The sequence below is a fragment of the Melanerpes formicivorus genome, unplaced genomic scaffold (genome assembly GCF_026170545.1).
Source record: "Melanerpes formicivorus ecotype bairdi unplaced genomic scaffold, bMelFor1.0.p_v2 SCAF_4, whole genome shotgun sequence".
Lineage (NCBI taxonomy): Eukaryota > Metazoa > Chordata > Aves > Piciformes > Picidae > Melanerpes > Melanerpes formicivorus.
In genome coordinates, this window is record NW_027142356.1 from 13,033,890 (window position 1) to 13,059,249 (window position 25,360).

Below are 25,360 nucleotides of genomic sequence, written 5' to 3' on the forward strand. Positions count from 1 at the left end.
TTATTTTGTTGCATTTTTCAATGCTTGGGAATGCTGATTTTAGTCGAGATATTCTGACCCTATATACTGAAGGTCAGGTATTGAATATTACATTTCCCCAATTTGGTAGCATTTTATAGCAAAGACATGGTCATTGCCAGTAACTTCTAAAATACCAAAACTCTATTCCTTGCACAGATTGCTGTGTTAGCACACTGCAAAAATATGTAGAGTACTGTATTTCAAGCTGAGATAAAAATGCCTCTGGTATAAAGTCAAAATTTAAAGTAAAGTCAGCTGTACACAGTGTAATACACTTTCTGTGAAGCTTCTACACTGGAACACAAAGCACAAATTAACTGTCATGTTTAAGTAATTATCTCCTATCAAAACGATCAAAAACCTAATTTACACAAGAGATATTTTGGATCTATTTCCATTTTTCCCTCTAGCTTCCCCAAGACAGCGTAACTGATCTAAACTAATGCAGTCACTCAGTTTAAAGGGTGGGGGAGGAAGGGAAAGGGGAAAGAGTGGTGGTGTTTTTTCACACTTATTATTTACTTTAAAGTAAATGAAAGCAGCACGCCTTACAGGTGTAAGGAGCAGACAAGATACATCAGTGAATGTTTTACATATTGGGATACTCATCCAGATCAGTATCTTCTTTTTTAATATAATTATTTCTTTCTGACAAAAAAAAGGATAGCATAAATAAATGCTGTTTGATTTTATTATGCAAGCTCTCTCAGTGCAAGAAGGGAACTAAGTTGACAGAACTAATTTTGGAGTCTGACTCCTGAAATAGAACTTGCCTTTTCTGATCTGGAGTACTGCATCCAATTCTGGAGCCCCTATTACAGGAGGGATATGGACATGCTGGAACGTGTCCAGAGAAGGGCCATGAGGATAATCAGAGGGCTGAAGCACCTCTCCTATGAGGACAGACTGAAGGAGTTGGGGCTGTTCAGTCTGCAGAAGAGAAGGCTCCGAGGTGACCTAATTGTGGCCTTCCAGTATCTGAAGGGGGCCTACAGGAAGGCTGGGGAAGGACTTCTCAGGATCTCAGGTAGTGATAGGACTAGGGGGAATGGAATGAAGCTGGAGGTGGGGAGATTCAGGCTAGATGTGAGGAGGAGGTTCTTCACCATGAGAGTGGTGAAACCCTGGAATGTGTTGTCCAGGGAGGTGGTCGAGGCCCCGTCCCTGGAGGTGTTTAAGAGCAGGCTGGATGAGGCTCTGTCCAGCCTGATCTAGTGTGGGGTGTCCCTGCCCATGGCAGGGGGGTTGGAACTAGATGATCCTTGTGGTCCCTTCCAACCCTGACTGATACTATGATCTTCAGCAAGAAGTCTGCTCATGTGCTGCAAAAACTAGAATCTAGGACATCACCAACATCAAGACTTCCCTCCTAACAAAAACTTATAAATCAATTAGTGTCATTTAGCAAGGGGAGGAGGGAATGGACACCAGGCTGACACAGAGGGAAAAAGAAGAAGAATTATTTTTCTCCCCTTCTTTCTTTCTTGACACTTTTCTGAACCTACAGCAGTGGAAACTTTTATACTTTTTTTTTGGGGGGAGGGATGGGGGGGGAAGAAAAGGGGGGGGAGAGGATAGAGGTAGGTCTTACTTGTACAATTCTAATACCTTAAATTGATTTGTTGTAAAAAATTACATATATACTATATATATATATTGACACATGCGTATACTTTGTATACTCTGCCTTCTGCATGCCACTTTTTGTCTAATTGTTTTGTTTTCCCCTGTCCCTTCATACATACAATCTTACAGCCTTCTATAAGCTTTGAATAAGGAATGGAATACAATGGATAACTTCTATTCAAAAAAATCAGAATATGGAACTATTTATAAATTATATCTTTTAAAGCCAATTTGATGCACTGTCATATCTCAGGCAATAAATAATAATTTTTCCATTGCTGAAGCCAGACAACAGGCTTTTGCTGTGGTTTGGGGGGGAAGCTGCACTTTTGTTTTTTTTTTTAATTCAAATAATAAAGGAGCTTCTCCCCTCCCCTTTCATTGCTGTAACTGTCCTCATGAAACAATGATTTGCAAATATGAAAAGCAATCATCGTGAATCAGATGGAGGATTCTGATAGTCTGATGAAAATACTGATGGACTAGTGCGCCATATTATATCCCCTCAGCTTTGGCTTTGGTTAGAATCTAAAGCCAGCTCATCACCACAAAGACAATAATTAAACAGGTAGTAGCTTTTAGCCTTAGCCTGGAGAAGAGGAGACTCAGGAGTGACCTTATTGCTCTCTACAACTACCTGAAGGGGGGTTGTAGACAGGCAGAGGTTGGTCTCTTCTCCCAGGCAGCCAGTACTAGAACAAGAGGACACAGTCTCAGGCTGAGCCAGGGGAGGTTCAGGCTGGAGGTCAGGAGGAAGTTTTACACAGAGAGAGTGATTGCCCATTGGAATGGGCTGCCAGGGGAGGTGGTGGAGTCACCATCCCTGGAGGTGTTCAGGAGGAGACTTGACAGGGTGCTTGGTTGCATGGGTTAGTTGGTTGGGTGGTGTTGGATGACAGGTTGGACGCGATGATCTTGAAGGTCTCTTCCAACCTGGTTTATTCTATTCTATTTTGGACAGACAACAGCACTTTCTTCTGCAACATACAAGAATTTCCCTTGGTCCATAAAGCTGTTTGAAGAAACATGTACCTGGAAGGAGATAGTTCTGCGAAAACAATAGTTGAAAGTTCTGAAACATGAAATAAGTTTCCATAACTTCTTGAATTCCTTCCTATTTCCCTGACCAAATACATATCAAATTAGCTATATCAATCCATGGTTAACTTGTATTACATTCTCAAAATACAGAGGTTCAGCTTCCTACCATCTTATATACAAAGTTAAGTGGTAAAAATACTGCAATATATTTTTGGAGACATATGAGGCACAATCAGAGTATCTGTTAGCCAACATGAATAAATCTTCTGTTTGTGAATATTGATGATGGTTAATGCAAGTATTACATTGTTAGAAGGGCTTCAAAGTGACTTACATAAGGCACGTAAACAGGATAAAAATAGAACTAAATATAATGAAACTATGAAGGCATAATTTAGATACAGGCATAAAGTGCAAAGCCCTTTTTTCTCTCAACAAAACACCTACTGAAATACAAGAGTCACACACCACAAAGCAACTTTATACAAAGGAGTGACTTTGAATATTTTTAAAATTCACCATGTAGACTTGCAGCAGTAAGATATATATTACAAGTGTCTACTTTAAAAAGACCTCTTTAAAATCTTCCACAAGACATCTAGCAGTCCTCAGCCTACATGCATAATGAAGAATGAATGTTGCAAACACAAAAAAGCTAGTAAAAATCTGAGCAGAGACAACTGAAGTCAATAGAGCGTTTTATATATTCTTTAACTAAGACCTATTGTCTTTTTTACCATCTCTACTCCTGACAAAACTCCATGATTTGCACATTAATGGCACATGTATGTCAATGTCATCTTCTAATCCATAAATCTGCATATGTAGTTCTATGATAAGGTTAAGATTAGCTTTTATGAAACTCTACACAAGTAAGTGACCACAGTATTCCTGAAAGGCAGCAACCATGTGTTCCACTGCTTCCCCGCCCCCTGTTCCATCTCACAGTTGCTGGTTTCCTATTGCCAGAGCTCACCTGAGTTAAACACTCATTTGCACAGTCAGTGTACCCCTGCCTGTATCTGCACCCGGCTAATCTAACACTTGCACAGGGAGACTGGCAGGGCACCATGAGAATTTAATGGAGGACAGATGAGCATCGCTATTTCTCCTCTTGTCTAGTCCTGCTTCTTTGCCATACTGCCAACCCCAAGCATGGTACTAAGCAAACATTCAGGCACAGAACTCAGGTTTCCATATAAAAATCACGGAGCTTTAGAAAATTTTTGGCTCGTGGTAGCTAGATTTCTACTGCTTATTTCTCAGCATTTTCTTCACAACCAAAGCTAGGCATCACTACCAAAACCTGTCATCTTTATACACACAAAAGCAGCATAACACTGTATTATCATACCTGTCTGAAGCTTGGGGCTTAATGCTGAATAAAGATGTTGTCAAAGGTAATGAATCTGAAGAAGATATGAACTGTTGATGTATACATACACTCCCACACATACATTTATACAAGTACACATATATATGACTCCCAAATGTGAATGCAAAGTTGTTTTTTCTTTTCACATGGCAAAAAGTGAGACAATGTCATAGACTTTCTCCATGATGAAAGGCTGCTAGCAGTTTGCAATGATGAAAATCCTTTGAGAGATGGGAGTTGAAAGTGGGTAGAATTACATGGACTCAGTGGATCCACCTAAGACTGATCCAAAACTGAACTTCCCAATATTAATGCAGAGTCAGGTTTTATCATTTATGTAAATTCCTAAAGGGAACTTAAAAGACGATTTTAAACAGACTCTATTTCTATTAGAAATCAGTCACATACATTCTGGAGCATCCTCTGCCTGAGAGGCAAGACTCATATTATTGGGAAAAAATATCTCAAGTTATGTTTTATGCTGTCCAGTCACAATAATTATAGGAATAACTTGTCTTCCTCTTTGAGGGAGAAAAAAAAATCTTATTGGGTTCTTCAAAGAGGAAAAGATGGTCTGGTGCCATCTGATTGTTTTAGCCTGAGTTTTCCAGGAAACTAATGTTATTATGAGAGAACTAAACACAAAATCATAACATTTGAATCATTTTGTCCAAGTTCTATCAAATTTGGCAAAATGCTACATGTCTCAGATATCAATTTCACAGAAGTTAGAGAACTTCCAGAAAAGTATAATCCAACAGTGACTCTCGAGGGAAAAGAAACCATAGCTTTGTCCCCCTCTTCCCTCAGAGAGATGGCAATCTACTAGCTAATCAGAATTCAGGCACTGTTTGTTGAAACCACAAACACATGACCCCTCACCCAGCCAAAAACCACTGAGAGAGGCTGAAAGGAATGACAGACTTTAGGGACATGGTAATGAGCTGTGCATCTGACACTGGAGACTAAAATATATAAGGAACTGACCTAGGAATAAAAAATTAATCAGATTTTGAGGTCAAATACTCATGGAGTAACCTGGTTCATACTTATGAGTATTCTCAAGCCATAGTACTGAAGGAAAACAAACAAACAAGAAAACAATACAGCAGATACATATAAAGCATACACATAGATGAATTGAGTGAGTCAATACCAATTAAATAAAAGGGAAGAAAAACACTGCAATTATTATTGTGACTGGATAGCTTTAACTGCCTTGGTAGCATGCAATGTAACAATATAGATTTGTGCTGAGGTGCCTAAACAAAAGACAGACCATATTTCTTTGCATCAAAATGTTCAGTAATATGATAAACACTGAAAGAGAACAGTGAAAAAACCTCCCACTGTTTATTCTTCATACAAATAGATTTTATTTGTATATGCAGACTGTCAAACAAACATGCATCCTTTTAAAGGCCCAGTTTTCAAAGTAGATTTCATTTTTTTTCCTCTTCCTCTAAGAAGCATCACTGAAAGAAGAAAGAACTCCAATAAAATAAGAAACATAACTGATGCCCCCCAAAATCTAGAGCAGACACAAATTATTGTTGACTCCTATTGTAAATTGCCTGTCCACTACAAGCTTTCAGAGTAATGTAACAAGGAAAAAGTGTTTTTCAATCCCTGCCATCCATCATCTTCGTAAACAAGTAAAATGGATACTGTGCCATCTGCTAGCTATTAGGCTGTGTAATCATAAAATATCATGTAATGTAATCATAAAAAACACTATTATTACCTACTCTTTCAATTTATAAGCAAATATTTCTATCTGCCAAATGATTTCATGCTAGCATGGGGCTTGAACCTTCTGCGCTGCTTACCATCAATCTAGTCGTCAATCTAAGATAAGTCTGTCTCCTGTTCGGTCCTCCTACGTTTTGAAAATGCTCAGCATGGCAGTACTCTATCTGATCCCAGAAGAAATCACATGAAGAGAAGGGTCAGTCAATGATCCAGCTGTCAAGGCCCTGAACATTGCAACAAAGGCTATGAGACAGTCACTGCTCTTGGTGAGAAAGATTCCACACACAAAAATTTTAAAAAATTCTTAGTTTTACAGTATTTTTTTCTGCATTGAATTTTAGTTAGTTTTGATACCTGTCTTTATTTGTGTAAGAGCCCTTGACAAGTTACAAGTTCCTCAGACTGCATCTTTTAAAGGCTCAACAGAAGCATCTTTTTTCTAAAATCATTAAATCAGGCAATAATATTTAAGAAAACCCCAGCAGACCTCACTAACTGGGCAGATCCCAATTGATTGCAGATTGGCAAATGGGATGCCCACCTACAAGAAGGGCTGGATGGATCAAGGGGTCTACAGACCTGTCAGTCTGACCTCAGTACCACAGAAGGTCATGGACCCAAATCATCTTGATTGACATTAGAATAGAATAGAATAAACCAGGTTGGAAGAGACCTTCAAGATCATCGTGTCCAACCTATCATCCAACACCGCCTAATCAACTAACCCATGCAACCAAGCACCCTGTCAAGTCTCCTCCTGAACACCTCCAGTGATGGCGATTCCACCACCTCCCCAGGCAGCCCATTCCACTGGGCAATCACTCTCTCTGTGTAAAACTTCCTCCTGACCTCCAGCCTCCATTGCACAACAATGCCACTATACTTACATCACAGACAGGGAAAGATTAAAGAAAGTCTGCAAAAGCAAAAGGCACTTCCTTTTATTGGATAAATTCTGTAATTATGCCATATAATATATGACAAGCCAAGTAATGTAGTGCTCTCCACAGAAACTGAAGATGACTTCAGTATACAATTGTGCAGTATTTTTCAGCTGGGCACAGGCACAAGGATAGAAGTAAGCTGTGGGAGAACCTTCTGGACTAGCTCAATTTCCCTCCACAAAACTTTAAAACAACATTACAGTAACATGTATCCCTCACACTTATAATACATGAGGAGGATAGAATACCTCAAGAGACACACAAATACATTTGATGTCTAGCCAAAGAAACATCAGAAAATTGGTGCAAGAGCTGAAAACTCCGTTCAACCAGAAATGCTTGACTCTCTTACATGAACTATGGGGTTAGCTTGCAGTAAGTAAAACCAGAAGCACAATTTGCTATCACCCATTCTACCCTTTTGCAGAAAAAGATTTCTTTTAGTTCTTTTCAATATCTCTTTTTTTAGTCAAATGTCTCATTTTCAGAATTCACAATCTCTGGCCGCCTCAGAATTTCTAACAAAGTCCACAGAATCTAACCCAGATGTCTAATTTGCCTGTAGTGGTGGCTTGGACCATTTTCCCCTCTTTATTAACAGCCACCTCTGTCTATGGCTGACATGATAAATGGTCAGCAGTAATGAAAAATATTTACTAGTCTAACAAAAGCAATGATTCCCCAACAACAGCAGCAGAAAGGAGGGCTGCTTCATCATCTAATGGTACTAATATAACTTGGAGGATTTGGCCTCATCATAAGACTACTATGTCTACCAAGCTAGCCACAGAGCAGCACATAGAGTTTATGCAAGTTTAAGTGAGATGACACCCAGTCAGAGCAGGGTGGATAGGCGACATACAATCTACATGAAAACTGCTTATAGAAAATGAATCAAGTAAAACAAATTTGGGACAAAACAGATCAGAATGGTGAAGTAATATGGAGTCAGAATTTGCACTGTATGGGTATTTTGATCTGGTACTGGAGTACTGGATACTTCAGGGACTGATTTATTGCATTGCTAAACCAGAGATGTTTTGAAGATGAGGAAACAGGCATACTCAAATGGAAAGATGGAAAGTGGGACAAAGAATGCAGGACCCAGCCACTACATAGGGCTGGAGCTGCAGAGAACTCATAGCAGCAAACAAGAGTAAGTTGCTGGCACCACAGCTGAAAAACAGGCATCAAGAGATGTGGTTTGGATGGAATAAACACAGCTAAAACTCCACCTTCTCTCACACTACCTAGTGAATCTCCAATAAATTTATGACTTGTTATGCATAAGAAAAAAAAACCATAACTTAATTGTCACCTGGCAACATGTATCTGCAATAAACATCAAAGTACTATTTTCTAAGAAAGAAAAGGCAGCAAACTGGAAAGTAAATTACAGCTATTAATTCCCCATCCACATTTCTGAAGTTTCCCATTATACATCTTTGCAATTCTATTATGGCTGTGAGTTCATGACAGTCAGATGTTGTTAGAGCAGCCCACCACTTTTAAATGACAGCTCTCCCACTTGAGGTATCAATTAGGTAGGGGAAAACTTAATAATTCAAATAGAGTTCAATCTCTTAGTATTGTAGTCAACATTTTAACTCTCCATAACAAATGACCATGTAAGATTTCAATTCTATAAAAAATGACTATGCAGCATTTTAGCAACCCATAACAAATGACTATATAACACAACAACACAGTACCTTCTCTGGTTTTTAGATAAGTAAATAAGGAAAATGGATATGAAAGAAAATCAGCACACCTACTCACGTTTTCAGGATACATTTGATTATGAGACCAAAACTGTGCATAAATTGAGAAACTGCCTGCATATCTAATGCATACCTTTTATGATACAGGCAACACCACTCTATTTAGTTTGGCTGAGCCGGAGTTAATTCTCCCCATAGCATCTTTTGTGGTGCTGTGTTTTCCAGTGCTGTAGCGCGGTGTTGATAACACATCACTGTTTTGGCGGCTGCTGAGCCAAGCACCAAAGTTGTGTTTTTCCAACATTCCCCCTACAACAACAGGCTCAGAAATGGGCAAGATCATGGGATGGGACACAGCCAGGCCACCTGACCAAAGAGTATTCCATGCCATATGACATCAGCTGAGACATAAAAGCTAAGAGGAAGAAGTAAGTGTGGAGGGCATTTGTTGATGGCATCTGTCCTCCAGAGCAGCCACCATGTGTGCTGAAGCCCTGCTTCTCAGGAATTGACCGAACATCGTCTGCTGATGGGAAGTAGAGAATAACATCTTTCTTTGCTTGCAGCCTTTGCTTTGGCTTGTCATCCTATTAAATTGCTTCTACCTTGACTCACAGGCCTTGAGTTGTATTTTCCCTTTCCTCTGTCCATCTAAGAAGGGAAGTGACAGAGCATCTTCGATGGGCATCTGGCACTCAGCCATGGGCAAATCCCCACAATTATACTATCAAGAAAAAAATGTTGGCATTCAGCATTTCCAATACAGTGATGTATTCAGTAAAAGCTTAGGTAATGGTGTGTCAGCAACAGAGACTGGAGTCAATATGGACGACCAATATGATCAAATATTGTTCCTTTATTGTTCAACTATAGTGCAAGCATAGTGAGTATAGTACAGCAAAGTAAAGTAAAGTAAAGTAAAAGAAGGAGAAGTGCATATTAAGGGAACTTCTACAACTTATATAAACTTGGAGAGCATTGTTGGCATAGCTTCATTGGTTTCCACAAGTTACCACACATCACACTATTATAGATTATTGGTCCAACTACTAATGACACGTGAGGTTGTTGATGCAGGTGCATGAACTGTTATTCCAAGATAACTCTCTATGTTTATAGCTACCAGTGTCCTGCTTTAGTTACATGCTGCAGGCACAGCACTGTTTTGCTACACTGCTAGCCACTTCTGCATTTATGCTGAGCATGCCCTACCACTATGTCAGGCTCTAGGCCTACACTGCCAGATTGCTCACACTGCTTGTTGCTGGCATTGCCACAATGGCGTACTTGCTAAGAGCACAGAAAACAATGTCATACAAGCATATGTTCAAATAATTGACTATTTTTGGTAATACATACTTGACCTTTCTCAGCCTGTACTCACACAGCTGGTTGGAGGTCTTCATGTGCTAGATTTATCTTTAACACTATGTATTCCTAAGGTGAGGACTATCATCTTCATCTCTGTGCAATATTTAATGCAGTAGAGTTCCTTCCCCCAGGGGGTCTACTGGCAAATGCTGAAGCATTAAGGTCAAGTACATCAGCCAAGGTCACTGCAAAACATAACACTGGATTGGACAACAGATCCACAAGGACACTCCTGGTGCAACAAGTTTTCTAGCAATCTTTACAATATATTTTATTTTTTGTTAATTCTTATACAATATTCAGTCTCAAGGAACAGATACAGACTTACTCATATAACAAAAAATAAAAATCAATGGGAATCTAGCAGCTGGATTATTCCAAATACTTAGAGCCCTTCAAATATCAGAAAGGTGTCTCCAGAGATTCTCAAAAGTTTAAATGTCTAATTTCTACCTAATTCCATATATGCAAACAAGGTCTTAATCCATGTCTCTTGACAAGGGTTTCTTATTGAAACTCAGAATGGGACTCTGCTCCCATTTTCCAAGGCTCTGTCCATGTGTGGCAATTTCCTTCAAGTGCTTTGATTTCAAGTGGCTTTTCACAGGTTCAGGGACTCACAGAAAAGTAACAGCTATGCACCTGGCATGCTTACATCTGCTTTGTCCCTTGCAATGACAAACTAATGCTGTACAAAGTTAACAGAAAATAAATGTATGCAAACAATGTTATAACACAATGGAAAGTTTCAGGAGTTAAAAAACACTACATAGCTGCTCAAAAATATCAAAATAGGTGTCAACAACTAAAATCCTAATGTTGACTTAAAAGCAATGAAGGGCTATTACCTGAATATTCCTAGAAAGCATGAGTTGAAAGTTCTATATTGAAACAAACAGGCTTGGTATCTTAAGCAGATGTAAAATATGGGATACCTAAATCAGAATCAGGATCCAAAATTTGCGAAATATACTGTGAATTCCTTTTTGCAGCTTCATAATTTGGCAGTGCTACGGTTAACACCTGGGCTTGATGATCTTAAAGGTGTTTCCTAGCCTAAATGATTCTATGATTCTGTAATGAAAATGGTTAAGCACTGGAACTGCCTACCATAAGAGTCTATGAAATCACCATCCTTAGGAATTTTCTGAGCCACCTGGCTCCACTATGAAGACTCCCCAGTTTTGACCAAGAAGATGGACTAAATGACCTGAAGAATATCCTTACAACTAAAATTATTCCTTGATTTACCTTGCTGTATGCTGGAGAATCCCCTAATGAGATGATAGTGAGAGGTGTTATAACTCCAGAATACATATTTAGGATCTGAATAAAGAGTTCCCCCCCCAAAAAAAATAATTTATATTGATGTACTACTGATTTCTGGTCAAAAATAGGTTGGAACATCTTCAAATAAAATAGGAGAGATGTACAACTTTGATGAAGTTAGTAAAAAGGTCCCAGGAACTTAAGGCTCTGTTTGAAGAGACTTTGGTACAGTCCCTCTCCTTAACCTCACTGGAAAGCTTTCTTTATCCTTCCCATAAAACAGACATTGTGATGGGGATGATTATGTCTCCGAGTAGGAGTCTGACCTCACAAAATCCTGTCCACTGTGCATGCAGCCCTTCACAGGGCTCTAAAAACTGAAGGTTTCCTGGTTTAACAGGTCGTATCTCCAGGAAAATAGGTGAAAATAACAGTACCAAAACATGCAGCAATTCCCAAATTTGGTTTTAAACTTTAGCTAATGTTAAAACAAGCACATGCATCTGCAAACAGACAGTGTAAAGGCACACTCATTTCCCCGTCTCAGTTTGCTCACCACTGAGAACTGCTCAAGCCAAAACTATTCTGCATATCCAAACTTCTCTTAGCATAGCTTTTTCTTTTTCATTAGGGAACTTCTTGGCTTCCCTGAAACCAAACTGGAGACATTCCTCCTTTCACCAGGGTGAAACACTGCTCTCATTATAACTTTTGGTCATCTCCATTTGATGACTTGTAGACCAGACTCACAAATGTCTTCAAAAGCACCTAGGATATGATCAACTCTTTGAGTTCAGATGCAAAAAATCAGTTTGCCTGCCCAGCAGCTATTCCTGTGCCAAGAAAAATAAAGTTGAATATTAAAATTTAAGTTGAAAAAACTTTATTTTTTAAGTTGAATTTTAACATCATTATTAGGGCTATTCCAGATGAAAGTTTTGCACACCACCACTTGAAGGTTTTATTTCCCCTGGTGTTTGCAGCCCAACTTTTGTACATTTTCCACAGCTGGGTATGAAAGGGAATCAATACAATCAAGACATTAGATTACCTAGTACATCACAGCATCCTTTCAGCCACATAGTGATGAGAATCCCAAGTACACTAGAGTCTAATGAAGTTAGTGAATTTTAACTATTTAAGTCAGTCCAAGTCACCGCTTCTGCTGTCCTCCCCTGTTACCCTGTCCACGAAGCTCTTCCTTTGCTCTGATATTTTAATGATTGCAAGGTGCACTGTCTCAGAAAGCAAGCACAGTACCAGAGGAAATAAGAGATTAAGGTTAACATTTGCTCTGAGCAGATTTATGAACCAGTTTGACATGGTTTTATATAAGCACCAGCAATGACCCAAAAGAACAGTACACCTCTGCCTTACTTTTGCTTAAACAGCAACAGAATACCAATCTCACAAATGTCACTTATAATTTCAATATGGGGGAAAAAAATAAATAAAAGGTATACTCGACATACCTATTGGCATCCCCTTTCTGAAGTACAAAATCATTGGATATATTGTGTCTCCTTGGTTTTAATTAATTTACTTATTGCCAAAGTGTCATATTTTTTTTTTGGCTGAATTTCAAGGCAGCTCTTCCTTCCCCTTGGTTTACACCAGTAATGAAACATCAGGGAAAAAATGTACATGTATATGGTGTTCAAGGATATATGTAGTAGTAGTGGCCCTGGTAGAGTTATCTAACAGTTGAAGCTTAAAAGCCTTCTCCAACAATAGTGATTCTGTGATTTTATTTATCATACAGAACCAAACTGAGTGATTGCCTATAGTGTAAGACACAAGAGCAGAATTTTTCCTGAAACTGCTAATAATTCTACTGAGCATACAAAATTAATATCCAAATCAGAGTATCCAAAATACAGAACCACCACAAAACCTGCTGTGCTGTTAACAGGATGCTAAATGAAGTTTGTTATGCATTTTAGGAAACGTTCACTCTGTCTAGTTTATGTTGTACTATAGCCTAATTCCTCCTAACCTGCCCACAACTTTGCTTGCAGAGAAATTCTTTACAACAGACATACCAATTAGATTGAGTAAATCTGTACATTATACTTGAACATGTTCAAGATACTGAAATAACTCCTTAAAATACTTTGCAGCATCATATGCTGTTTTTCATCTGTACCTGCAGTGATTTGTTACACTATATTTTTAAATACTCTGCAGTTATAGGCTGGACTAAAAACTCTTTTTTTTTTTTTTTTTAATTATTTATTAGCATCTCAGGAATTCTTTAAAAATCTAGTAGAAGATCCAATTATAAGGCAGTCAGGTTCTGCCAAATCAGCTTCTATTGAAGAGGCAATGTTCAAACAGCAACATTTTAAAGATGAACACATACAGAATTAACTTTATTGTTTCTCTTTAGGTACCTGTCGCTCCAGAAAGATGTTAAGGAGATGGGTATTACCTCAAGAGGTTAATCTGCTAGGGATTACGGGCAAATTCACTTAATTTCATGGAAAGGAACGTCCATTACACTTTGCAACATCAACATCACCACTGCCTTCATTAAGAAGTGCAGCCAGAGACTTGTAATTGTTTCAGCGCTCAATGCACTTTCCATGCATACCTTCAACTGCCTTTCAGCTTTTTTAAAAAACTATTAGCCTAACAGAAGCTCAATATGAAACAGCAACAGCAATGGATTCAGTAACAATCTTCATTAGAAAAGTAGGCTTTTTATGTCCTTGCGCATAACAAAGGCAGTAATTTTGGCTCCGCCTCCATTCACTTACCCTTTCTATTGCTGCCTTTGCAAACAGAAGCCTAAAACTCCTTTCAGCATTCATGTGAGTGGAAAGTGCTGTTACTAGGCACCCCAGCATGTTGCTGCACGCCACCTCCAAAACACTATACACCCTTTCCCTTAAATACAAACTGAAAATGCTTGGCACCATGGAAAAAACCTGATATGTCCTAAACCCTTTTTTTTTTTTTTTTTTAGATTTTAGTTATATTTTTTTCTTCTATTGTCAAGGTTTGCAGGGTGATTTTCAACCATAAGGACACTGGTTTGTTTAGCAAACAGACCTGGTCAAGTCAGCACACGCAGTTTAAATCAGTACTACTGCCTCATCTCTGCGCCTCTTTCCTGTACTTGAAGGCCACATAGCTCAACTTACACTAGCAACAGAAGCACATGCACAACGGCAAAGCACAGCTCAAGATATTTATTCAGAGCTTTGGGATATTTCCAGAATACTACTGAATGAAAATTATTCTTTGATGACAACATGGTTAGTGAGACCTTTTATCAGCTGGTCTAATATTACACAAGCTAAAAGACCTATGGGTTTCTTTGGGTTTGTTTTTTTTCCAAATTGCAAATAACACTCTGCATCATCCTGTTAGATCAGTTTAACACTGACATTTCTGCAGTCTCGCAAGAGGGATATGAATCAGTATGAATTTCTTCAAGGTAAATATTGGTATCAGGTTTACATTAATAAATCATTCTGTGGCAATAGATAAAACTAATTTTGGATACCTTCATTACTACTACAAACAAGATACAGAGAAGAATATGGGAAGTGAACACTAGTGCATATACAGGTTAGAATACAGTTTTTCAGAAAAGTTCTAAATACAGAATCTTACAAATAAGCTGGTAAGGATAGTGGAAAAACACTATTTAAAGACAATGGAGGGCCCTAAAATATTCTATATAAATGCACATAGTAAGTTTTAAAAGCACATTTATATACCTTACCAGAGGAATCTGAGGAAAACCAGGAAGGACAGAATGTCTTTTCAGGTATTTTTAAAGATACCTGAACACTTTCCAACATTCCATAAATTAAAACAGAACACATAGCCCCTCTTTATTACTCTGCTACTCTTCCTTCGTCATGTGCTTATTCTGAAACTAACCTAACTGTGCGCATGACAACCTATGTAAATGGGGTTACGTTTTCCAGTGGTATGAGTCCTTTGTAGTTACCAAGCAATGAATTTTACTACTATAGAAGTAAAGCTAGAGTATGAATCATACAAAATAAGCATAATCCTTTCCTTCCTCAAAGAGGAGTTCCACTGTTATAATAATGACTGGCAAAATAATCATGCCATCAGAAATCTTAACTGATTCAGCTGGAACTCAAGATCTGTCAGTAAAGCTGCTTTCAGAGGCTAGTGAAAATTCTTAGGATCCTGGCAAAAATGATATTAAAAGATGATGACAGTTTTTCATATCAGATACTTCTGAGAAAGTTGAATGAAACTGGGGGAGAAAAAAGTAAGAAAAATGATTCAGCTGCTCCTTACATATTAAAATTGGACATTTTTGTAGAAATACACATTTGTATACTAGCATTAAGAACTGATAAATCTTTCAAGCATGCATCTGGAGATGTACTGAGCAAGCAGTAAAAGCAACAGCAATAGTTGTTTTAAATTGGCTGCACATTTAAGTCTGGAAATGCTAACAATTGAAACTAGCAAAAACTACCTTGCATCGGTTCTTCTATGATGGAATTTATTGTAACAGCAAATTCTACCTCGCACAGTGGTTTTGTGTACTTGGAATAGTATTTCCAAGGAACACTCAAGTACAGCTTTAAATTCCACCCACTGTATCCTGAACACTCGCAGATTAAGGAAATGCTTGCAATAGTGTTACAAACAAATAAGAAAACTGCTCAGCAGTTACAAAGAAGCATAAATAACCCCCTGAATTTGCAAGTACAAAAAGACTCAGCTCTAAGTGGAACTACCACATAAAACTAAGCAGAATGCTAAAAAGCTACTTTATATGTATTATTAACAGCAATATTCAGCTATTTAGCATTAAAGAATAACAACATTAAACCCTCCCTTGGAGGTGATCATTTTGATAGGTCAGTAATTGAGATTTCAGAAGTTAACCTCTGACTAAAAGACATAAAGCCTTTTTAGGTCATGAGGTCCAATATGAGGTGTCTCAGCAGACAAGCATAAAAGTCCTAAAATAACAAGCACACACAGAGGTTTCTCTTAATTTGCCCTGTTGGATTCCTATAACAACTGCTTAACAACTCCATCCCCAGAGCAACTCTGCAGTCATCAACAAGACCATTTACCACATGATTTAGCAAACATATTTCCAAGATTTTCACTTACATGTGCTACACAGAATTGGAATAGAAATTAACGTAAGGCAATTTATGGGCAATATCGTTCTTGCCTTCACAGGTCTTTGCACATCAGATCCAAGAAGAGAAAGAAGCTGAATTTCCAGGATGCATGCACAAGCTGTAATGCAAAGGGACCAGTTTCCTCCTCTCTGATTTATGGGCAATCAATCAAGGATTGTGCCTGATTTCTCTAGCAGCCCAGGATTTGGGTTTGAAGGAAGATGATAAAAAAAAATATAAATTCAAAACCATAGCAACATTCACATAAACCAGTGGTGAAATTCATATTGTTCATAACATTCACAATGAAGTAAACAGCCACCTTTCACAAAACAAGCCATTTTGTTGCCTTTACCCTGCATTTAACTTTCTAACTGGAAATGCATCACAGCTCTGAAATATTTATGACTAGGAGAAAAAAAAGAACACCCAACAATCAAATCAACAACAACCCCAACCCACCACAAACCCCATAAACCTGAAAACCAAACCAGAAAATAACCAACAGACCAAAAAATCCACAAAAGGAAAGAATAAAAAAAAATGCAACAATCAAAAAACAACCAAGAGAGCAGGAAGTTACAACTTAACATCAATTAACTTCAGTTTCCAGAGAAATATAGAAGTAAACAGTGCAGGATGGCTAAATGACTGAGCTGCCATCTGCTTCTGTTCTCAGCAGCTCTTTGGAAGCACAGCTACCACAGTGAAGTGCTTGCCAAATACTAGAGTTGAGAGGACAGTACACAACCTGAGGGAAGCAAGACAGCAAAGTAAAGCTTTGATATCCACTTCTCTGTAGGAGTTACCTACATTCATCATGTTTCTAATCCCAAACCAGAGAATCTAAACAGATAACCTAAGTGCTACATGTGTTCTGGGTCTGCATCTTCCTGTTTGATGCTCCTACACCTGCTGGTATGCAGAACTATTCAAAGAGAATATTTATTTGTCCAGAAACATACCTTCTACCATGGTAAAATAGCATAAACCTGCATGGAGAAACTGTTACATCTTCGGTCTGTTTCCATCTCCTTAAAATGCAGCTAATCAGATTAATAAGAAGCCTTACAACAGATTAACCTTAGACTGTAAATTGTCAGGTTTTTAAAAAGTATTCGTTATCTGCTTCTGTTGATACACATTGCTTAGCTAATTTACTATACAGACCATCCAGAGATGCTACTGCAAAAAAATCTTATGCTGCAATGATTGACAGGTAAGAAAGCTAACAATATTTTATTTAATTATCAGTTTCTTGCAAATGGCAATTGTCCAAGAAGCAACTCAAATCACTGTTGTAAATTTAAACACTTCAGGGTCACACATATTGGCTAGTATTTCGCTGATCTCTGATTCCCCAACACCCCAAAAAAACCAAAAACAGCCTAACACTTCAGAAGTTCTGAAACACTGCTGACTCAGAAGCATCATAATGCAACAAGAACCAAAACCAAACCAAACCCCACACAACCAAACCAAAATCCATCAAAAAAGAACAACAAAATACACACAAAAAAAAGGCCAAAAAGACAACAACAAAAAAGCACTTGCATTTAACAATCTTGTTTCTTTTCATTGTTTAAAAGGAGTCATGTACATTATTGTCTGCACATCTATTGCTCAGAGATCCCTTTCCTTTCACACCTTTTCTGTTTTGTGTTTGTTTGGATATAAAAAAAACATATGAATACTGTAATTTAAGACAGAAAAAGAGATGACTTTTGTAATCTACATCAACTTAATAATCCATTCCATCTCGAATTTTGCTGACCGTAAGAATGACAGTTTTGAATACTGCTTGTTATTTGTGTAAGATTGGTACTAGGTGCTCCCTCTAATTGTGGTAAGCAAATTATACAATAGAACACTATTAAAATGTCTAGTTCAGAAACAATGGCAGAATTTCCAGACAGAAAAAAAGTTACGTTTTCTTTTTGGTCAAAAAAATTGCAATGCAAGAATTACCTTTCAATCTCAATTATCCTGAAAAGGATTACATTGAAAAAGTATCTGTCAGACAGTTTAGTCATTGATGATTTAGTAACACATTATACAATGTATACAATGCCTGAAAGCAAAAATACACAGAGAAACCAAACCTATTCAAATAATCTGATGACACTATAGTAACTTGTTATTCAAAGAATCATCCAAATAAGTCCTCATCTCAAAGCCTTTAATTTTAGTTGCAGTTAACACCACAGGAATATAGTCGTCTTAAAGTGTGCAGAGCAATGCTTCTAAAAAACATGCTTGAAATTATCCTTTTAGTCAAAGTTAGCAAGATAAAAGTTTTCAAGATTAAGCCTCTTAGAATGAAGTGAGTGCCAGCAGTATTCTTCAATTATTCCTAGTTTTTAGAATAGCAGTAGAGATATTGTGCAGTACTGGAATAGGAAGATGAAATGGGTAACTACAGTGAAATCTGTATCACACAAGAGTGAGACAAATAGGCAGAATGGCTGTCAAATCACCACCAGTACACAACTGTCAAGGAGATGGATACACGGAAAAACCCTGCCACAATCATGAGAAAATTTCAGCTGATTTCAGCTGATTAGCACCTATCATTTTTTTTCCTACTTTCAACTACTGCAACTGAGTCTAAGTGATCAAGATTCTGGTCTTGTTTTGTAAAACTGTCTGATTATTATCTCCTGCATGATATAAAAAACCCACACCAATGCTATTTTCTAAGCTCTTACAGTACCCGCCTTGAGTGTTTCCCCAAATATAACTTCACAAATACACAAATTATTTTGGTATAGAAGTTGACCCCAAATAAAAACTTGGTGACCTCAAAAGGCAGATGTCCTTCTTTCTGAACACAACTGAGAAAAAAATGAGCAAAGTTTCAGATCTGACACAGTTGCATGAACGGCCTCTTGTAAAATATCATTGCTAAGAGTTAGGATAATTATTCTACACCTGTTTGCTCCTCTCATCTTTCACCTTATAGAGCAACTAAAAGAGATTAAGGAATTTGTGGTTGAAGAATTGGAAGAATAAAACATTAGTCCTTACAAAAAGCATTTCTCAGGGTATTTCAGCCCTGGAAAAGCCTTAGGTCCATATACATCTCCTCTACATGGTAACACAGCAGAAACAAAGCTCCTGGGCTCCTCTTCAATGATACACAGCTAGGGCTATCAAAGAGACATCTTCAGACCTAGTAACAAAGAAACTGATCTAAATCAAACACTCCTGAATGCAAATGGAGTGTTAAGTCACTTATGGAAAAGTTCTAAATTTATCATGGAAAGATAACAGCAGCTTAATTAAGGTTTTTATCAGCTTCCATTATGAATATTTGCTCTCAGCTCTCCAGTTCTCGCCTCAGACATCTGACTTGATTTAGCAACTAATACACATTAAAGACAGAGTTCTACACTTGTAAGAAAGTTCTGCACAAACCCACATTTGTCAGGTTTCAATTTTCTTCTCTCTTACTGTGAATTACTTTTTACATCAAGTAGATTTGCACAAAAAAAAATTATTGTAATTAAAGCACATTGCTTTTTATTGAGTAATTACTGCTTCTAGTGACCTAAAAAGGAACATTCAGTTCACAAAGGCATTCACTGATAGCTACACAAGGCTGTTTTACTAATTTAGCTCCAAAGATTCCAATATCAAGAACCAAGCATTGCATTTGTGAATATCTTACCAATAGTAACTTCATAAAAGGCAAATGTACTACTATGATCTTTCTGTACTGAGAGTTATTGAAGCGCTTCCTTTGTTCCGCAGATAACTGAGGTCCATGTGTGAACAATATTTTAGCCTGAACCCCGGTAACATGCTTGTCAACCTACTTCCTTTAGCTGAGGTTAATTATATCCTCCTTTAAGTTGGCCTTTTCCACACCATCTTCCTTGCCAAGAAATCCATGTTTTCATAAACACATTATAGCTTACTACAAATTCACACAATTCTTAGAAGTGTTCCAAAATATCTGACTACAGAAAAGCCACCTTGAAAATTACTGAGATTTTTCTCCTTCTGTAGCAGATTCTCTCTACAACCAAAGAAAGATACAAAGGTGATGTGTTCCTGTCTATATTGTTGTAGCTCACAAATGCTTCCCACATTCCTTACAAAAATCAAGCCTCAATCCTTCATGTTGATCTACAATAGTCAGAGGTGCTTAAGCCGAGTATAAAGGTTCTTCTTTCACTGAATAACTAGCACATTATAGTCACATGTTTCTTGCAATGCTTTTGCAGATATTCCTTCAACAGTTCAAAGCTTCCAAAAGGATAGGGACGTTCATCTGCAAACATCATTAACTTGACCAATTGTCATCACTAGTTTTACAACATAGTAGTAGCAAAATATGGAGAAAACAAGCATGGAACAAGCCATGAAGTAAAAAGGGAAAGAAAAGCTTTTAGAACAAAACCAAATCAAAATACTTGGAAATTTACTTTTTAATTACTTTTTAATTTGATTTACTTTTAAGAAGCAGTTGAGCTACCAAGTAAAGCTTAAATGCTTGCTCATCACATCACTTACAGATACCTAAAGGAAACAATTTGCCACTGTCCAACAACACCAATTAGTCGATTATAACATCTGTATCTAGGCTAACATTATTACTATGAAAGATGGTAGGATTTTTATTTCCTGAATGTTACCACAAGCTCTTTTTTTGGAGGAGGTCATTACTACTCAATAGGGAGAAAGGAGTAATATGCCTTTGCCAAGTGAATTTATCACCGTATTTGTCGAAGTTAGAAACTTCCCCAAACATTCCTCTTCCGTCATCTGCCACACCAGAAAAATTAGTGAGCCAATGATTATGCCAGGTTAACATGGTCTTGCCAACAGAAGCCAGGACCCATACCACACCAGGAAAACAACAGTGGTGTACAGGACCTCTTGAGACAAGAAAGACAAAAACAAGACAGCTGTCCTCACTATACTGGGTAACTTTCACAACATCTAGCTCATAATACCTACAAATCGCCTTTATGTAGAAAATCCTTACAAAGCAGCCTCCACCTCAGACCCAGAAAATCCTATACCATGGAATAACTGCCTCTTCCTGTTAGCACTTGCACTGAAGATGTCCTTTAGAACTTCACTGGAATGCTTCATTGTAATTACAGAAGTAGAAAGCAGTACCTATTGTATCCCCTGCTCCCTCTTTCACCCTGCGTCACGGTGAAACTGACAACATATAATTGGTGTCTAAGAATTTTGGTAAGAACACATAAATAAAAAAACCATCCTGAAGAGCTTCAGTGACTTGGGAAAAAAAAACAACCAACCAACCAACCATCCAGCTCATCAGTGCTTAAAAATCTCTCTGAAGTCACTGGCGTTTTCATGTAAACTAGGGAAAACAAAGGAACTGGAACATGTATTCTATGGAGAGATTTCAAATGCTAAAACCTTGTATTTCTTCATTTTTGTAGCCTGGTCTCTTTTTTATTATTTTCTTGGCAAACACAGCAGATCTCAGCAAGGTATTTAACCAGGCTGAGAGACCCCCTGATTAGAGGTTTGAGAATTAAAACAGTCTGAAAACATGCTCAATTTTTATTAAAAAATATTTGCTTCTACCATTGTCTTATGCAATTCATAACCAATAATAACAACCTAAAAACTTTTTAAAATACAGAAAATTTTCATCATGTATTTCAAAAACTTTTTTTTTAAAATAGAAATACCTGATTTAATTTTCAGATTTTAATTAAATTCATTGGTTATTGGCTATTCATACATTCCTTATCCTGCATTTTGGCTACCAAATTCAAGTTCTGCTCAAGAATAACAAGGACAAAAAGCAAACAGGATCAGGAGTAGGGTTTGATTTTCTTACACTAACAGCTATCATAAATTTGCTGAGTTTCAAAGCTTTGGTACTGATGATAACTATGGTGGGGAAAAATAAGATGTGTTTATTTACTATCAATTATTTATTACAAATGTTTTACAGCATAAGATATGAACAAAATAAAAATGTATTCTTTTCATTAAAAGTTACTGTTTTTTCTATCCATTCATGGATAATGAATGGCCTCTTTGCTAACTTTTCCAAATTAAGACATACCAAAAAGCTGACATCTTGAGGGGAGAGAAGAAAATTAAAACATTTCCAAAAAATCACATCCATGCTGTATGCAAAACATTACTCAAGACCAGACAAAATGAAGTCTTGAATCAAAATAAGCTACTTACATAAGGCAACTCAAGTAATCAAACATTTAGAGTGTCAAACACAAGTGATAGCTGAACTAAAGTCATATCCAAACCAGTCAGATCAAAGAATTAACACGTCAGTCCTCTAAGCAAAGCAGGTTATCAAGCCAGTCAAGCAGTTACCGATACATGTTTTCTTTCTGATTAGAAGTAAGTGTGGGATACATGATTGCATGCCAGATAGTTATTGTTTTTAATGTGCCTTAGGTCAAACGTGGTAAACTTCACATTTCTAACCAGTGCTGTTTGTAATAGATTGGATGAAACACGTTTACAAAAGAATCGATAAATGTAAAGACTGAAAAGAATTAGAGAGGCTCGCAGGCTTGTACCTATTGTCTGGGGGAATTAGATGTCAGTTTGAGTGTTATAACTCCAACAAAGGTTTCCTAGCTTTAATTTACTAGAACACATAATGGGTGATGTAGAAGCTGGGAAACACTAGTCAGTCTGAATACATTACTTAACAAAGAGTTAATGAATGTTACAAACATTATTATAGTCCTGGCGTACTTTCTCTGATCATTCATTTTTACTTGGCAAAGGGTGTCTCTTTGTGAGGCTGTTCCACTTAAAGTCTCAGGAGTGAGAAACACTACAATATGTTTAAAACATGGAATAAATAAATGACAATAAACAGCAATACTAAAAGCTATATAAACAGCGATAGACAGCTTTCCAGTCTGTCTCACATAATGTATACATTTGCATAGCTTATGCACTTTTACAGGTCAGCTATACTGCATCCTAAACCTATCTTCAGAAAATATTCCATTTGCAAACTAATGCATAAAAACAAATGTATAAAAGGAGACAGGTAAATAAATACAGGCCAGAGTGCAATGGAAAAAAAAAAAAAGTCACCAACGTTCTTTAAAACCTGGCTGATATCAGAAAGCATATCCCAAGTCCAGTTGACATATTAAAAACAGTAACTTGATTTCCTAAGGATGTTTAATGCTTCAAGCAGCTCTTGTGAAACAGAACATCCATACTCTTTTGTAATGGAATACTTCAGAGACATCTGATTTTTAGTCCTCAGTTCAATCTGACTTTAATTCAAATGGGTAACTTAAATAAAAAAGGTACAACTTCTCTATTCCAATAAAGTAATTAAGACATAAGGTATAGTTTATATAATGCTAACTGTAAGGTTTATCTTTGATTATCTCAATATATTTCCTCATATGATCTGATTTATAAAGTAGAAAATGAAGAAACAATGATGAACAAATTATCCACAAGCTTTTCCAGATAAACCATACGGTCTACTGTTCCAACACACAAAATGAAATTTTAAACACAAAATAGCGTTGTTTAATGCCATATTCCACTGGGTAAAATTGGATACAGAAGGCTGGGTTTCTCCATCCCAGGTTCCCTCTTCAAACCACAAACTGTTCATGTGCAGCTGATAAGTACAGTATCTCTGAAACTCCCTTTATAACCCAGTGCATACATTGAAATGGTCACTGGAGTGTTATTCTTTCCCAGGGAAATGTGTAAAGAACCCAATTTCTGATGACAGAAATGTATTCTATCATAGGATTTTGAATAACAAGTTATTGAGTTCTTGTTCTACCGTGATGGGAAAGCCTCGCTTGGGACTTCTAAGTTCATATGACAAGAAGTTACTATGACCATAAAGAAAAAGGTATACATAGATCTGCATTACAAAGCGTGGCCTTGTTGCCAAGAATGACTTTGTCAGTATCACTACCTCCAGATAAAAATAAACATAACCTATGTTCACATTTATATATTAAACGCTTGCATATTCGGGTACAAGAATGTTGGTATAGTTTGCTCCCCTCTACTGCCAGCAACAACCTGTGTTGTTAATACACTCACACGTGCTCTAGCTGATACAAAGTACTGCTAGTGACTATGCTACACCTACAGGAAAAAATATGCATATTTGACATTTTGCTTTCTTCTCATTTAAATCTACTTTACCAACTTGAAAGCCTTGCCACTTGGACAGCTAAGGTCATGATTTTTGAAGAAGGTTCACGGCAGGCAAATCTCAAAAGACTATATGAGTCTCTCTTTGTCTGGTCACATCAAAAAAAGATTTAAAAAGGGTTAATCATTGCTTTAAAGTAAAAAGGAAGTGCACTTCAGAACAGAAGCCACTGTTTATTCTCCTTTCAGTTGTTCATCGTAGCTCATTCTGGTAGACAGAAATTGGGATGGAAAAGTTTAGAAATAGCTATTCCTCGAAATAGCTGCCTCAGAAAGAGAAGACAACCGATTAACCTTCTGCTGTATCATTAGCCTAGTAAACTGTAGCATTCCATAGTACAAACACATATTATGCAGCCTGTCTCTGAAAAGAAATCTTACTCCAATTTATAGTCCCATGTATTCCTTTCACTTGTGTTGTTGCAGAAATTAAGTATTTTAGATGCTAAAAAAAAAAAAAATAAAAAATTAAATCTCTAGTTCTTTCTTCTGCTAATCCCTCTTACGCACAAATTGAGAGTTACTACTCTTAAGTAACACTTAGACAACTGATAAGTTGCCACCTTTTAACACTGGGACACAGGGGCCGGGCATTGCTGTATTCTGAAAGCAGAAAGACATGTTTGGTCAATGAAGTTTTTTCACTGAGAAACCTAGGGGAAATACTTCCCTGGCTAAAAGTATGATTCACCTTGCCTCAGCCCAAAAATTATATTCCCATCTATACATTCCTTTAAAATTCATTCTCACCCTGGTTAAATGTCTGAACAAATAGCTAAAGTATCATTTTCTTACTGGCAGTAAGTCAGGGAAGAAGTATACTCATTTAAAACAAAACTAGATGTGGGGAAATAGAAAGTTCTGCATTTCAATAGACAAAGGGTAGGATCTATGTAACATCAGCATAAATATTATTTGGTTTTAGGCATT

The 25,360-nt window shown here is 37.2% G+C and overlaps 1 protein-coding gene across 14 annotated transcripts in view; it reads right to left on the minus strand.

Annotated features, from left to right (window-relative positions):
• The window catches only part of TENM3 (teneurin transmembrane protein 3), a 423,644-nt gene that overhangs the window by 359,977 nt on the left and 38,307 nt on the right, over positions 1-25,360 (minus strand). The window lies entirely within an intron of this gene.